The sequence below is a fragment of the Thamnophis elegans genome, chromosome 4, assembly GCF_009769535.1.
Source record: "Thamnophis elegans isolate rThaEle1 chromosome 4, rThaEle1.pri, whole genome shotgun sequence".
NCBI lineage: Eukaryota > Metazoa > Chordata > Lepidosauria > Squamata > Colubridae > Thamnophis > Thamnophis elegans.
In genome coordinates this window covers 102534263-102550147 of record NC_045544.1, presented here as the reverse complement: position 1 = coordinate 102550147, position 15885 = coordinate 102534263, and the positions used below count along the sequence as shown (strand labels likewise).

The 15885-nt window shown below is 40.1% G+C and overlaps 1 protein-coding gene and 1 long non-coding RNA gene across 2 annotated transcripts in view; one reads left to right on the top strand and one right to left on the bottom strand.

Annotated features, from left to right (window-relative positions):
- The window catches only part of LOC116507396, a 31801-nt gene extending 19162 nt beyond the window's left edge, over window positions 1-12639 (bottom strand). The window contains exon 1 of the long non-coding RNA XR_004255199.1: window positions 12566-12639. This is a non-coding gene — a long non-coding RNA (uncharacterized LOC116507396). The remainder of the gene's footprint in view (window positions 1-12565) is intronic.
- The window catches only part of LOC116507394 (neurexin-1-beta-like), a 114467-nt gene that overhangs the window by 35698 nt on the left and 62884 nt on the right, over window positions 1-15885 (top strand). The window lies entirely within an intron of this gene.

Below are 15885 nucleotides of genomic sequence, written 5' to 3'. Positions count from 1 at the left end.
GAGCAGGAGGTTGGACTAGATGACCTCTGAGGTCCCTCCCATCCCTGGATTGCTGTGCTATTTCAAAGCATCCTTTGAAGCTGTGTCTAGTGCCAGGTTTTGTACTCCTTCCTTCTTCTCATTTTTTTCTCTCTCTCTCCCTCTCTCCCTCTATCCATATTTCATTCACTTTCCCTTCCCTTCTCTTTCTCCCTTCCCTCCCTTCCTCTTTCGTAATTTCTTTCTTTCTCCCATCCCTTCCCTCTTTCTCCCTTCCCTCTCTCCTTCTCGCCTTCTTTCTTTCTTTCTTTCTTTCTTTTCCTTCTTTATTTCTCCCTTCCCTTAACTCTTTCTCCCTTTCCTCTTTCCTTTCTCTCTTTCTCCCTTCCTGTGAAGAACCCCAGAAGATCTTTGGTAGGAAGAAGAAAAGCCATATATTTTGAAACTGAGAACATGCCCATTCATCATCTGGCATTCTTAGAGCTCCACTATTGATTAGCTTAGCCTGAGCAAGAATAGCTAGCAGCACTTTCAATAAGCTCTCAACTCAAGCTCCATGCCAGAGGTCTTCAAACTTGACAACTTTAAGACTTGTGGATTTCAACTCCCAGAATTCTCCAACCAGCAGAGCTGAATTCTGGGAGTTGAAGTCTAAAAGTCTTAAAGTTGCCAAGTTTGAAGACCTCTGCTCCATGCATTTGGGTATCCCTAAATGCTGAGGATTTCTTTCTTTTTTCTCCCTTGAAGGTCTCCCTCTTGAAGCCCATTTTTGCTCCCAGCGGGCTGCAGAGAGACTTGCTAGGCACTCCCATGCCCTATTTTGGGCCTAGCAGTCCTCTCTGAATCCTCCTAGGAGCCAAAATGGATCCGGGGGGGAGCACACACCCCACACCCTATTTTGGGCCTAGTAGGGACAGTGGAGGGGTGTGCAGCAAGCTCCGGGGAGGTGGGACTAGTGAGACCTACCTGTAGGCAGGAGGAGGCAGCTCCATTGGGGCGCAGGGCAGGCACCATGTGGCAGCTTAGGCAGGCAAGCCATCCAGGAGGTGAGGAGTGACTGGATGGGGCGAGGGGGCAGGGCGACTTGGGAACCAGTTCGGGAGCATGGCAGGCCTGGGTCGCTGCCGGTTCCAGCGACCCAGGCCGCCAAACCACTACCAGTTCGTCCAAACCAGTCCAAACCTGTAGGAATCCACGACTGATAGAGAGAAAGAATAAGAATTAAATCTATCTATATGGATCTATCTATCTATCTAAATATATCTACATCAGTAGTGAATGGATTCAGAGAAAAGAAAATGCAAAAAAGTCTTACCTGGCTAGAATTTATAAGACACTCAAAAAGTGAGAGGTGAAAAATTGAAAGAACAAAAGCAATATGTAAAGGAATACTCTTAGCTATGGTCTACTCTTGCTATCAAAACAGGAGACCTGAGTCCAGGAGGACACACAACTTGCAAGCAGTGTATGGATATGATGGAGGTAAGGATTAGAAAAATACCAAGAGGTATAATGAATGGTTTGGTTATAAATACTGGATTATGCTGTCAGGTCCAGGACAGTTAAGTTACCTATAGAACAGGGGTGGGTTTCACACCCCGTTCCAACCGGTTCGGTTGGAACGGGGCCGCCGGCGTCCTCGTGCACACACGTGGCGCACGCATGAGTACTAGCGTCTGTGCAATGCTCCAGCTGCTCCTGGAGGATCGCGCAGGCACTGTATGCGTCCTGCGCATGCGTGGAAGCGCAAAACTCGTCAAAACCGGGTAAGGAGCGCGGGCGGGCGGGTCGGCCCTTCGCCGTTCCCGGAAGTTACTTACTTCCGGGTTTGCCGACCAACCGGTTCGCAGGGACCGTCGCGAACCGGTTGAAACCCACCCCTGCTATAGAAAAAAGTTTTCTGTGTATTTTCTATATAAGTGTCAGCTACATATAGTGAAAAATAAATATCTTTCTATGCATTTTCAACATGTATTTAATTTGTAATAATTTTAACTTGTTATTAATTTTAATTATTGTAATTATTCATTAAGAAAATAACAAGGGTAACATGAGGTTTCTGGTTTTGGTTTCTTTCTTTTTTCCATTTTTTGGGTTTTGCAACACTTTTATGTCTGTTTATTATAAACATTAATCTGACATCTGCTAGACTTTTATGGGTCAATAAGCAATCATGTATATTTCAGTACTGGCTGACATTTCAGGGCTGTTTGCATGTTGAGAAGAAACAAATGCTGAGTGCAAAATTGTACTGAGTTGACTCTGGAAATAAAATATTTTAAAAGCAAAGCAATCTATCTAGGTGTGCTCAATCTTTATAGATGCTTTTTTTTGTACCAAAAATGAAAATGACATTCCTTAAGTGCCATTGCCATTAGCAATTTGAAATTGTTGAGGATAAATTTAGTAGAAAAATACCAATATTTATCTATAGTCCCTGAGCTATTTTTATATTTTAATACATAATTACGTTCTAGTCAAGACTTTTGCTAGATGTTCTTTTTCAATAACTTTCTCATATTAAATTTGAAAGATTAATTTCTTCCATATTAAATCATGCAGGCATTCATTAGCGTTTCCAAAAGAGATTTGTCTATTATATTTATACCTTATCTGTGCCAAGTAGAATAAGGCTGAGTCCAACTCCTTTTTTCAGGGTAATATTGCAGTAAAACTACAAATCTGTGATCATTTATCTATACTCACTTTCCTTGAATTATTCTTGAGACGCTTCAAAGAGATTTTATTAAATTTTGATTCCCTAGATTGGTACATTTTTAAAAAGATGCATTAGAGCAAAATCTGAAAAGCCAGAAACTTGGTTGAATCATAATTTGAAATAGGAAGAATCATTGTCTTACAGTTATTGTTTTTCTAGAAATCAGTCAAAATGTCTCTGTACTGTCCCAATAGCAGTTAGAGCACTACAGATGGAGTGGGACAAGCCAATTCTTTCTTGAGTCCTTTATTTTCAAAATAAAGCATACATAAAAAATAGAAGAGAATATCTGCAAGTCAGGGTTTAACTGTGGAGTCCTTGGTGCTCTCTGAGCTTGATTGTTTTCTTGCAGACATTTTATTACCAAACTAGGTAACATCATCAGTGCTAGTAAGGGAATCGCGTTTGCTCTCATTTTAGAGCTTGTAGTTGATAGTTTTGTGATTGGGGTATTGTATTGGTCTAGTGTTAATCTTGATGAACTCTGTTCATCTGGGTGTTGATTGCTGGTGAGGAGAGTTTTTTCTTTTTTTCTTTGGCTTTTTGATTGTCTCTTTTAAGTGGTATGTAGATGCATTCTAGACCAGGCCAAGTCAAAAAACACTAGATATTTGTTGGAAGCCTGGCACTCAGACAAATCAGCTATCAATAAACACATAGAAATAAACAACATCTGCATATAAAATGTGAACAAATCCTACTTCCTCACCAGCACTGATGATGTTACCTAGTTTGGTAATAAAATGAAAGAAAACAACCAATATCAGAGAGCACCAAGGCCAGGGGTGGGATTTAGCAAGTTCAGACTGATTTGGGCAAACTGGTTGTTATGATTTTGTGTAGTTTGGAGAACTGATTAAATCAATCACTGGCTAGCCCCACCCACCCCACCCCGCTCTGCCCTATATAGTATCTTCCCTTCACCAAGCGGTCCAACTAATCCCTGTGCCTCACCTGCTCTGCTCACCAAAGGTAAACATGCTGCCTGCTCGCTCTTTGCTTCGGGTTGGACACACCATTCCTCAGCTGCAGCTATGCCCTGGGCCTCTACCCACATGCCGCCATCCCTCTCTGGCCTCAAACTACTGGATGGTTCTTTTTACCTAAAGCGCTGCAGTGGAGATCTTGCAGCCATCTCTTGCCAAAGCTTGGTCACTTGTGGAGACGCTCCATGTGCTCCATCTGGAAAACGAGCAGTACAGAGAAGCAGCATTCAACGTGGCTGCTGTTTCTCTGTGCTGCACGCTTTCTGGATATTGCACAAGAGACACACTCTCTCCCAGCAAGAACAGGAGCAGAGAGAAGCAGCCGTTGCCCTGGAGAGCAGAGATGGAGTGGAGCAGGCCCCAGAAGGCTGCTCAGTTGACCCTCGCTGCATGGCGGAAGCTGTCCAGGTGCGGAAACTGAGTGTGTGCACATGCACCAGAGGTGGTATTCAACAGGTTATGATCAGTTCTGGAGAACCGGTAGCAGAAATTTTGATAATTTGGAGAACCGGTAAATACCACATCTGACTGGCCCTTCCCCCATCTATTTTCTGCCTCCCAAGTCCCAGATAATCAGGAGGGAATGGGGATTTTGTAGTAACCTTCCCCTAGAGTAGGGAAGAAATAGATATTTTACAGTATCCTTCCCCTGCCATGCCCACCAACCCATGCCACGCCCACCAACTGATGCCCAGAGAACAGGTGGTAAACATTTTTGAATCCCACCACTGATGTGTCTCCATTTTTGGAGAACCAATTGTTAAATGGGTTGAATCCCACCACTGACCAAAACCCCCACAAAGCATGCATATTTTTCCAAGGGATGAAAAAAGTAGAGTAATAGACACTCCATTGTAAAAGTGGATCTATTATCACTAATTCTAGTATTTTTTGGAGTTGATTTTTTGGGCTTTTTAAGACAAGGAACCTCTTTACTCTCTGAGTGGTTCCAGTTTGGACATTTTGTAAACCTAGTTTTTTTAAGCCATACAATTGAGGTTTGCAGACAGTTTTATAATATGTTTTTATTTTTGTAATAACCTGATCTGTTGAACGCAATTTAATGAGATCAAAGGGTTTTTGCTATTGTTGATTTCACTAAAGTACATCCAGTGAATCAGTGCTCTTAATATAGTGGATCTTAGGGTGATTTGGCAAAACATGTGCTCAGTATCTAATGGAACAAGCCCTTCTTCTTCCATTGAGTATTGGCAAGTAGAAAATTTTTTGGAGGACCTGTAATGTCTATATCTTTTTCTGTTACAGACACTAGCTGGGTTATTTCTCTGACCAGAAGTTTTACATTCACCTGGCTTTCAATGCTGCTGGGAGGGATTGCTTAAAAGCAATACATTGCTGATTCAGATTTATATTACTCATAATCCTTTATTTGGGTTTCAAAAAAAGATGAAGCTCCAAGTTTGTTTTCTCATATATTGCTAAATTTTAAAACCACTTTTTTCTTATTTCTTCCTCGATGTGCATTTTCTCCACCATTCCTATTTGAATGTAACTTTTTGCAATACCTTTAAACAATTGACTCTAATTCATTGAAAGTCATTTTCTCACATTTGCATTTTGTTTTTGCAGCTTTTGCAGATGTGTAATATTTTCTTATGCAATCTTTTCAATATACAAATTTTGTTTATAATTTTTAAGCGGAATGCTGGTGGACATTGAATTTTTAAACCTATTAATGCCATATGAATTCTGTTTTGTCATATGAAAATAATTTACTTTGCAAAAAAATGGATTATTCTGACATATCATGATATTACTTTATCTTAATATTTTTTATGAAACAGTAATTATGTCACAGAAATAACATATCAATCTGGTTTTAGAGTAACTTTGTAATTCAGGTTTCTAATGTATTTCAACACCCTTATTTTGTATTTACATGACACCAATATTGCAGAATACCAAGGTATAACTTTCAATTTTGGGATCTCCTGATGTGTCAGGTTTAATAAGAATTTCCTGCCCTCATAGCTGATACAATATAGTATTCATCTTTCTATATGAGTTAACCCATTCCTCACATTTATCCTTCTCTTTTAGTAAAGCATGGAACTAGTCTAAAAGCCAGCATAGGACTTGTAGGAGTCTTATTCTATTAAAAAATGCTGGAACCTTTCTTAGTTTACTATTCCAACAGCCTTAAGTAGAACCCAGATGTGGAATCGTATATATGTAAGCCCTAAAATAGTTTTAGGACTGCTTTCTGCCATGTCAGTGTAATGTTAGTTCAGGAATATAATGACTTTTAAAACTAAGAGATTTCTTCTTCAAGGAGACAGTCATTCATTTCATTTCTGAAATGTTGATATCACCTCATATTTACACAAACGCGAATCTATATATTTTTACTGGATGAGAAGATTTTTTTTTAAGATAACCCCAGGGAGATATTGAAAGAATCATACTGATGTAGGAACACATAACAGGGATCTACATTTCTTTTGAGTTTAGGATGGGGAACTGCTAGGATAGGTCCTAGCATTAGGCAAAGGAAGGCTGTCACTTCAAGCAGCAGATTGGGTAGCTTAAATCAACAGCAAATGTTGTGATTTCATATGTTTTTAGGTTACCGCTACCCATGGGTAGAAGTGCTAATGGGATCCTCCCAGCCCCCTATCACTGTTCTTCAGGTGCCAATAACATGCCTTGCTTTGGATGTTGTGCATGTTGCTATGGTGGGTGGGTTAGCTATAAATCCTTTCATAACTCTACCTCAGGCAGAAAAATATCTTCAAACAGCCACATAGCTAAAAATTTAAAATTTAAATTATAAAAACTTAAAATGTAAAGTCAATTTATAAGGAGAAATGAAAGGCATCAAGAGCTACTAATTTCATACATTCCATTCATTCTTAATTTTTTTCTATTTATTTGATGTTTATCCTGCATTTATTACTTTATAAGTAACTTAGTGCAGCAAACATACATAATACTCCTTCCTCTTCCTGTTTTCCCCACCACAATCCTGTGAGGTGAGTTGGACTGAGAATGAGTGACTGGTCCAAAGTCACCTAGCTAGCTTTCATTCCTAAAGCGGGACTAGAACTCACTGTCTCCCGCTTTCTAGGCCAGCACCTGACCCACTATACAAAACTGGCTCTCCTGTACTTAGAGATGCCTCCAGTGTGTCCTCAGTTTTTAAATCAAGACAAAAATGTTTTCCTATTAGATGGATTTAGCAAACAGTCAATGGAGCTAGAGACAAAGTCAATTGGGTCACTTTGTTCTTGCTCTTTCTTGTATCCTTTTGTTCTGTTTTCTACTAGGACAGCAGACAGCTCAAGAAAAATGGCATTGCTTTTGATAAAAGTCTTCTGAAGATAGGCTAAAGGATGCATGTCATTCTCCCCAGGCGTGGGTTGCTGCGGGTTTGCACGGGTTTGGCCGATCCTCTAGCTGAGGATCTGCCCAGTTCGGCAAACCTGCAAATCCCACCCCTGGCTGGTCCTGCCCACCCCACCCCTCCCAGGAGTCTGCAGGTGGCCTGCTTGGGATGCCAGATAAGTACAGTGTGAAGTTCCCAAGAGCTGACCTAATTAATTTACAAGCCTCAAGACAAAGTTCAAAAAAACCCCATTCATTTATCTTGGCACGGACTTCTGTGGAGCCGAAACTAAATCTGACTTGATGGCATCTGAACTTTACCCCTGTTACCCCTCCCCTCTGCCTGACGTCATTAATCACATTTGCCAACAGGACGTTGCGGCAGGGTTCTGGACATGCACATTCACATCCCAGTTACAAGAATATGAGACTTTACTCTAGCCAGAAGTATGCATGGAATTTTCCTCCCTTCTCAAGTTGATAGTAGTCATGGAAACACTTTAGACGTTCACATCCGGTTCCCCTCATTTTCTGAAAGTGACCTGTGTAAAACCAAGCAATGTGTATAACTTAGGGGTGTGTCCCTCCTCCAGGCTTGCTTGGATTTTCTGCATGGAATTTTGCTATAAGGCGATCAGCCTGGATATTTCTACTTTTCACCCAAGATGGTAATCCACTTGATTAAGTATTGGAGTTGTCTCCTGTGCCACCTTGAATCCAGGATTCGTTGAACTTCATAATGGATTTGGCCTCCTATGACCATAGAGCCTGGGCGCTCCCGGGGTAGTGGTCTCAGACTGGATCCAATCACAGGTTTTAAGAGGCTACTATGAAATGCTGGGTGTATCCTCCCAACAATCGAGGCAGTTTCAATTGCACTGTGACTAGGTTGATGATCTTTACTATGGGGAATGGTCCTATAAACTTCGGCCCCAGTTTCTTGCTAAGCAATTTTAATCTCAAATATTTTGTGCAGAGGTAAACTTTCTCTTCCACCGGGAATGGCCATTGCGGAGCCTGGTGTTTATCTGCCTGTTTCTTATAGGTTTGTGCCGCTTTAGTCAGTGCCTTTTTGACATTTTCCCAGGTCGCTTTCAGCATCGACATCCAATCAGCCAATCTGACTGAGGAGGGGGGGATCCCTTGGATACTCAGGCATTGGGACAAAGTCCATACCACTCACTATTTTGAATGGCGTGAATCCTGTGCTACTATGAACAGCATTATTATACGCAACCTCAGCAAAAGATAAAAAGTCTGCCTAATTGGACTGTTGATAGTTAACGTAGCACCTCAGGTACTGCTCCACCACTTGCCTAGCGAGAAAAGTCCCATTATGATTGTGTCTATTATGAATCGAATAACTTCCCAGTGATCCACTAGTTCTAGCCTCACTGGTTCAGTTAGGTGGGTGGCATAGGCTCCTCCCATTAGGGACCCATTGACCTACTCGAACTGGATCAGGTAGGCCAGTCTTTTTGCTCTGATCCCCAGTTTCAGGACTGTGGTTAGGTTGCTCAAGCACCTTGTGCAGCCTGAGTCTGTTAGGGCTTGAAAATCCCCTTGGTTTTCTGTTTTTGGGGGCTGTGAGGCACATTGAAAAAAGGAAAGGGTGAATTGATTCACTTACCATTCAGTCATTTTCTCCCTCGTCCTCGCTGTCATATGATTCTGGTGACTGGTTGTCGTTGCCTGGGATTCCACGACTTTCACCTGAGGGGGGCTCTGCAGCCTGGAGGGCTTTCCTGGACATATTGGTGGTCCATTTGGGCCCTCATTCTGGTCGTGCCTTGGGCAGTGAGTCTGGCCTTGGTTTTGGGTCTGGGGTTGGGCATGCAGCTGCCATGTGGCCCATACCCCCGCATCTGTAGCATTTCAGCAGACGTCAAGGGAGGGCTGGTCTCAGGGCCTGCTGTGGTGCTGTGGTTCCCCACCAGCTGGGTGGTTTCAGGTCAGGTTGACCCCTCTCTTGTGTGTCCAGTTGCTTTGTCATGTCGTTGGCGTGAAGTCCGCTGTCGACTTTTGTTGCTACTCAGAACCACTCAGAGAGTTGATTTGGGATGTCGCAGTATGCAGTTACCTGGGCAATTTGTTTGTCCAGACTTGTTCTGAAAAAGTTCACCAGCAGCCACTCTGGTAAAGGGTGTACCCTTCCTATGACACCCCTAAATTCACAGATGTGCTCTTTAATAAGGCGGCCCCTCTGCTTTAGGTTGCTGACTTCCTCTTCTGCATATGGGTCCTCCTCCACCTCCTGAAATCTGGCCTCTAGCAGTTGCAGAAAGTCATGTCTTGCAGTTGGGGGGCTATCCTCTTGTGGAGGGCTGCTAGCCATTCCCTTGTTTCTCCCTCTAGATCCTGTGTGATGGTATACACCATGGTTTTGGGAGATGGGTAGAGGTGCCCATAGTGTTCTAGGTGGATATCAGCCGAATCAAGGAATAGGGCTAGCTGGTCTGAGTATCCGTCAAACGTTCCCCTGAATTGGGGTGGGTTGTTCAGCCCTACTCCTCCAACCTCCTGTCGGCTTCTATATGCTTGTGCCTGATATGGCTGGTCATCTTCTTCACTCCTAGTTCGGAGAGAGGGAGGGGGTTGCCTGCTCTTGGCAGCCTGCCTGCTGCCTGGGAGAGGCACTGGTTGCTGTATTGGGCTCCTTCTCCTTCTCTCGGGAGGGGGGCTGTGCTCCAGTCTGCATCTTCTCCCTTCAACAGGATCAGGTGTCCCTCCCGTCTCTTTCGGGTGGCATGATGGCCCCTCATCATGAAGGGTGGCTCGGTCAAAATCTTCCCTCAGTTGTTCTTTTGCACTCCCTAGGAATTCCATCCGGAGCTTTGGGAGCCTGGCTTGCTTCCAGTCCCCACCTCCAGTCCACCCTTGCTAGCTTGCTTGAGACCATTCCCTGTATCTGGGAATTGGGATAAGGGAACTCTACTTCAGCTGCCTTAGGGGTTAATTTCCAAAAGTACACATCCTTTCTTGCTTCTGCTGCTGGGGAAGACATTTCTGCTTGGCATTTTCGCATATCTCCAGCTGCAATCAGTCTTTCTCTTCAGCCTCCTGTTGCCTGATTTTCCCTCCAAGCACCCCAAATATTGGTGGGGAGGAGTGCTCCGAGAGCCCGGGATTCAGGAAACCCAAAAATCTTGATAGATTTTAAAAGTCAGTCTCGGATCTCTGTGAAGTTCCCAAGAGCTGACCTAATTAATTTACAAGCCTTGAGACAAAGTTCAAAAAAACTCCATTCATTTATTAGGACTTCTGTGGAGCCGAAACTAAATCCCACTTAATGGTGTCAGAACTTTACCCCTGTGTCCCCTCCCCTCTGCCTGACGTCATCAATCACATTTGCCAACAGGACGTTGCAGCAGGGTTCTGGACATGCACATTCACATCCCAGTTACAAGAATATGAGACTTTACTCTAGCCAGAAGTATGCATGGAATTTTCCTCCCTTCTCAAGTTGATAGTAGTTGTGGAAACGCTTTAGACATTGACATACAGGGCCCGCACAGGGAGGGTGAAAAACATGCGCTCCCCACCATGGTGCAGGAGGCCAACTATGGCACACCCAGCATGGCCACACCCACCCAGCAACCAGGTAGAGAACTCATTGGTAAAATTTTTGAAGCCCACCCCTGATTCTCCCCTATTTTTCATGTTCTTTCATTATCCTCTATTAGCTCAGAATTAGCTGTTGTTGCCTTTATTCTTTCCATTTTGATTCAAAACACTGGAGATTACCATTTTTTCTATCTTTCTATAAACTGTCACCCAAAACAGCAATGCATACAATTGTTTTGTTTTTTTAAAACCCAGTTTCCTAAATATATCATAGGTTAATGCTTTTAAAGTACATCTAGCAAATGCAAACAAATGTGTTTTGAAACCAGAGCCATACATGACATCTTTCCTTGGTTGTGTGCCAAAGGGGAAAAAATATATCATGGTCAAGTGATCATGGTTTCAAATGCAAATCTTAGCAGATCCATAATTTGGTTTACATAGTGCTTTAGGAAAGGTGATTAATCGTCCTTGAATGCCAATGTGCACTCTGGGGATGCAGTATGAACAACAAATGAGGTAATGTTTTGCAAGAATCTGAGTGGCTATGGTTGCTTGAGAAAAACACTGAATATCAAAGGCACATAATGCTAAACTCTTATTTAACAGCATGCTCTACAAAATCTATCTTTAAGTATCTGTTCCAATCAGGTGCTTTGCTATTGGGCTGCTTTGAAAGAAGATTTTTGTTGACTCTCAAATTTATTGTATTGTATTGCTTTCCTGAAGCAAGTTCCATAGCTGCATAATAACTGCATTCCCTGCCTTTCTGTTTGCTACATATATTCTTCTTGATAGGTTTTGGCCACTCTTTTAGCCCTCCTTTAGTAACACTTACTTTCACATATTTGTCAATGTTATTTGTCTTACAATAGGTGAGCAACATTATTTTTCAGAGTTCTAATGTGTGAGTAGAAAAATGAAGGTACTAAACAAAAGATAAAAGGAAAAAAAGACCTTTTTCAAATATTCCCCCCTCTCCCACAAACACATCCTTTACAAATCTAGGCTTAGAGAAGTACTACTTAGTTAGTTAGCCTAGTATTAATTGGGAATGATAGTTCAGATTTTTAACTGCAAGACACAAAGTGATAAAGGAATATGAAAATAGTATTAGATGTGAATAATTTATGCTTAAGAAAATTGTAATGTTAAATAAAGTGGTGTAAAATTGGAAAAAGAAACTGGTGAAAGAAGAAAGTTTTTGCAGATATGATCATCTGTGCCTATGTCAATATTTATTTTGTTGCTGAAAACTTCTTGGAGTTAGCCTAAAGACTCTTCTGTCCTTGGGGAAGTGTTTCCAATTCTGGGAGTCAGTAAATATGCAGTCCACTTCATCATGGACCACTTGCAGTGTCTACGTAGCAGCCCCATGATTGTAGCAGTATTGTTTTGAATGGTAACATCAGATGCCTTAAAAAGCCAAACCAAAAATATCAACTCCAGGAAACGCTAGAATTACTTTTATTGAGATTAGCTATAACAACAAAAATCTGATTAAGGTGCACCTCCTCACCTTATATACTGCACTCCAGTAAATCACAGTGTTGTGTGCCTAAGTTGTTTCTAAGTAGTTCTTGTTCCCAGAGCTTAAAAAATGTTTCCCAGTCTTTGTGTAGGTAATGATTCTCACATATTTCTGTAAAGGTCATCTTCCTTACAAAGTGGAATCAAAATGGCAAAATAGAGTTTCAAATCTCCAAATCTCATAAGCATTTCAGTACGATTAGACCAATGATACCGAAAGCTTCCTGGAAGTCAGGAACTTACCAACCCCACCCTCTAACATCTAACTCCCAATGCATCTAAGAAAAAACCTCATGCTAGTACTTTGGCATACAAAGCCCTGAATTCTCAAAGAGTAAATGTAGGAAGGCTTCCTAGGATACTAGGGGCTTTGCCAAATGTGGTAGTAATGATGGAAGGACAAAAACTGTTCACACCATACTGATCATATTGCCAGACTTACTGTTCTCTCCTTTTTGTGCACATACTTCTTTTCTTTATAGAAATCTTCGCAACATCAATTTACATACCTATAAAATAAAAGATACAGCAACTTTTGGACATTTATATGCATGACAGGTTTATAGGATTATAAAGTTCAAAGAGCTCTGAGGAAGGGTCTCAATCATTCAATCAATCAGATCAGATCAACTTTTAGTGACCACATATATACATCTTCTTCCAAGTTGATCCAGCCCCAACCTGGCCCTTCAAGTCTTTCAGAAGTGTACTCTTTGTGGCTGTATTTGTATAGCAAAGAAAAGAAAATAATCAGCAGCAAGGAATGGACTCAACACCTTTTCAGATATTGTTAACTTCTCAAAAGAGCTAGAACTTTGCATGATGAGTCCAAAATATGATAATTTTAGCATGGTCATTACTGTTTCACATGAGAATACTGGATTAATTTGTTCTGTGGTCCATTTGCTTGTTTTGACAATACCCTTGGTATTGTCAGGGGTATTTTCCATTACCAAATTTCAGAAGTGTGATTACTTCTTTGGTCCCTACTTCGTCTAAGTCCAACTCCCCTGCAATAAAGCATCACAAAAAAAGCAGTTCCCCGCACAAATAGCATTTCCAAGGTCTCCCTACCAAGTGTTAGTCTGTGCCCTATTTCTTTATTAGCTAGTTCCTTTACTGTTAATAATTGATCCTAAAAGAAAGTAGTAATTCACTACAGTGCTATTCACATTATCAGCCCTAAGGCTGGTTGTTGTATCTGTTGTCATTGGTTTAGTTTCCTCTATGGTTAATTGTACATATTACTGTACTTTCTTTTCTTCCTTTTTACTGTACTTGACTTTGATTACTAGTGTTTGCAGATCCTTAGCATTTTTGGTTATCAAGGTAGTGTCATCAGCACAGTGCACACTCATCTTCTTCCAGTCTATGCTCACTCAACAGCATATTTATTATTGTTGATTAGCCAAATGGCCATATCAAAATACAGAATATAAAACATAAAACATTAATAAGATTACATAAAATGGAATAAATGAAACAGTTTAAATGAAAAGAACAAAGAATGCAAATCATATTTCTACCAGACTCCTTCAATAGATATTCATCATAAATGTTGGATAAATAAGGAGGGACATTTTGTCCCCAACCTGGAGACATTCTCTTTTACCATGTTCCATTCAGACCATAGATTCCTATCTTGTTTATAGGTTTGCCATGAGGACAATTCTGGGATTCCCATTCTCCTAAGTACATGCCAGCGCTTACATTATCAACCCAGTTGAAGGTCTTTTAATAATCAATGAAGTGCATATTTACTTTTTTTATACTCTTTGGCTTTCTTAGTTATCCAGAATGCATCAACAATTTTGTCTTTTGTTCCTCAGTCTTTTGCCAGATGATCATTCAATCACTTTCTGAAGACTTCCAGTGAAGGAGAGCCCATAACTTCATTCCCAAACCTAGAGGAATATCTGATCACTTTTGATGATGCAGATTCCTTGATTGAATGATTATTCCATTCCCACACTTGAAAATAACCTTAATTAAACCTGTTGAATAATCAATATTGTATTATGTGCTCAAATAAAAGAAAAGGTTTTGGGGTTTCAGTTACATGAATATTGTCATTCCTCTTTCAGCCACATTTTAATAAATCCCTCAGGTTACAGAAATTCAGTCATCACAGTATTTCTGATTGATTCACTTATATATTCTGTAGTCACGTATAAGTTGAAGAGCTAAAAAAGAGGGAATACTTTAGGCCCACTTGTGATCTCAGCTGCAAATAAAACCCTCATGGATCTTCATTTCTGTATGAGACTCAAAGTCTTTAATGTTTTAATTGCATAGAATACCAGGCCACCAAATGATTTATTCATTAACAATGAATGAGAAAACAGCATAGGGATGCTCTCATGCAAATGAAAGTATATGTAATCAGTTATTTAAGTAATTCATCTTTGTCCTAATTTCAACTATTTAATTCCCCTCAAATGATGTTATTTTAAAAAAGAAGGATCCCTTTTAGATAAGCAAGTATTCGGCAGTTTGGCTGCTTCAAAGATGGCATCTTTCACAATTTCAGGGCAACTTAAAATTGCATAGCTTTCTAGTATAGAGATCTATTTATTTTGCTTAGGTAAAATGTTCACAACCTGGCACCTTCCAGTTATGCAAGTGCTGCAACTCCCATTAATGTGATCTGCCTGTCTGACTGATTGTCTATCATATATCTATCATGGCACCCATCTCACTATTCAAAACTCTGCATTATGACTTTAAACACCAGAGAAATTATTTATATTGTATAAAGGAACTTCAAATGTATATTATAAAGGTGAACAACGTAAAGGGACATTTTATCATGCATTAACAAAAGCAAAAAAAAATAATAATGATCCAAATACCTACTTTGATATAAAGGATTTTAAAGATGAATATTCAGTTGAAACCAGAACTTTTCCTTTTAGGATTAATGGGTATACAGTTTTAAAAAAGACATGGAAGATTATGTCAGTATATGATAACAACAGCAAGATTATTCTATGCACAAAGATGGAAAGATTTGATACTACCCTACCACTATGGAGGAATAGTTGGTGACGTTTACATATTTATCCAGCAATGGGTAAATTAACCTCTCTGATTAGAGAAAAGACACTGTTCATATTTCTTGATAATTGGAACGAATGTTTTGTGTGGTTTTGTATTTTGTATATAATACCTGACTTACAAGTTTGGTAGTTCAACAAGTTAGATTATCCAAAGAATAATATAATATAACTTTAGAGACAAAGGTCAAAATATATTTGGACTTATAATTGCTATAAGAACATTGGAAACTACTTCTTTATACTGTTTTTCTTTATTTTTCTTTGACCTTTTTCCTTTTCTTGCACTTATTGCTTTTTCTTTGATTTCTTTTTTTTTCTTTTTACCTTTCTTATTATCTATTAGTTTATGTTAGCCTTTACCTTCTTATTTAAAACCTTTAAATAAAAATAAAATGCAGCCTTGAACCCAAAAGTTCATTCAGTGTTTGTGTTTTTGAATTTCAGACAGAATCTCCTTGGTTAAATGAGTTACTGGCAAGCCTTAATAAGTCAAGCTGGCAAGGAAATTGTTAAAAAGAAGTAATGAAATTGAGAAACATCTCCTAAGATAATGCAGAGAGCAGTCTTGATGTACTGTATGTCAGATCCTTTGTTTTCAAAGCTCAATTCTTTTTTCTGTTCACAAAAAAAGCTAACTAATACAGTGCAGAACAGTGGATAGTTAAATGGGTTGTTTGTTAAGATGTTCTCTCTTAACATGAAA